This window comes from Pundamilia nyererei, unplaced genomic scaffold (assembly GCF_000239375.1).
Source record: "Pundamilia nyererei isolate P.nyererei 1_Seehausen unplaced genomic scaffold, PunNye1.0 scaffold00328, whole genome shotgun sequence".
NCBI lineage: Eukaryota > Metazoa > Chordata > Actinopteri > Cichliformes > Cichlidae > Pundamilia > Pundamilia nyererei.
Window position 1 is genome coordinate 83060 of NW_005187729.1, and position 1544 is coordinate 84603.

The following is a 1544-nucleotide window of genomic DNA, read 5'->3' on the forward strand; positions in this document are numbered from 1 at the left end:
ACACACACACACACACACACACACACACACACACACACACACACACACACACACACACACACACACCTCCTTTTCAGATCAAAAGGTCTGCTAGTCAACATTAGGCCACAGTTTAGAGGGTCAATCCTTTAAAACAGGAGGAGGATGGTACAGCCCAGCGCCAGTCTGGCTTGCTGTCACTAATCTTGTGCTTACACTAAGACACATACAAACACACGCACACACAAATGAACAGCTTCGCTGGTTGTACCACTTCCTGTGGATTATGACAGAATTCTGAATCACATCCTACCAACATGACCTGACACCGATTCGGTGAGGGGGTATTAGAAGAGTTACGCAACATCGCAGCTGGGGCCAAACGCCGCTGCTGAATAATGCACACAGCAGCAGGTGGTGTTTAGAACCTGAGGGTTTCTTCATCATTAACTTCCTGCCAGCTGCCTCGAGTGTAACTACACCCCGAAACTCAACAACGGAGGCGACTCTGATCAGGTTGTTCCGGTTGTGCAGTCATCATCCTCATTATCATGTAAGATCCCTGTCACCTTTAACATTACCCTTCACCCACGTCTACTTCCTCCTCATTTACCGCATATTGAAGCAGAACCTGAGGTGAAGAGGAATTAAAAATGAAAGAAGAACTTACACAGCTCACACAATTACAACTCCCCCTGACCCCAAATACTGAAAAATTATAATTTTTACTCCTCAGCTTAGCTGTTATTTAGTAGTTCTGGCAAATCATTACCATTATTTTTGCCACTTATGGGTCACATGCTGTTCTAATGTAGGAGAGGATGGCAACACTGCTGCAACAAAGTGTGAGAGGCAGAGCTATAAATAAGCCAGGCTGTTTGTAAAAGACTGGAGTAATTCTTCAGTGTGACAAATATCCTGTTGACAAGACTCGAACACAGTATGTGGAATGTTTGCTGAAAAACCAATTGCGATGAGTTCATGGGTTTGATTATAGTTGCAGCCACATTTAGTACACAGTGAAGTCAGCAGTGAAGAAAAACAAGGTTCCTGGAAGTCTGATCATGGCATTCCTTTATTACACATGAGCTACAGTGCAGAACAATGGAGAGCACTAACATGACTGTGAACATTTATTATAAGGTGTTGAGGAAAAGGTGAAGTAGAAAAAGATTTTGACCTTCAGTCTGATGTCATCCTGAAGTGTGAAGAGTTCATTCGTTGGAAAAAACGAAAGTAATTCGAAGGTAGAGTTTTCTAACTTTTTCCACTGCTGTCAACGTTCCAGAGAGCCGCTAAGTCTGGAGCCACATGAGGTTTGTGAACACCTTAAGCTTAAAACATTAGACCCGTGTGTCATTCTTTTTGTCTGTAAACACAATTACTCAAAAGTTTTTGAGTAAGTTTACCTTACATCCACCGAGGTGTTGAAGGTCAACTCTATGATTTATTGGTTGTAAACTGACAAAATAACCTTATCACTTAGAAACTATGATTCGTGTGTGGTGTATGAAGTGTGGCGTGTTTTATCAAGATATTCAAAGTACCACATGAAGGTTTACAAT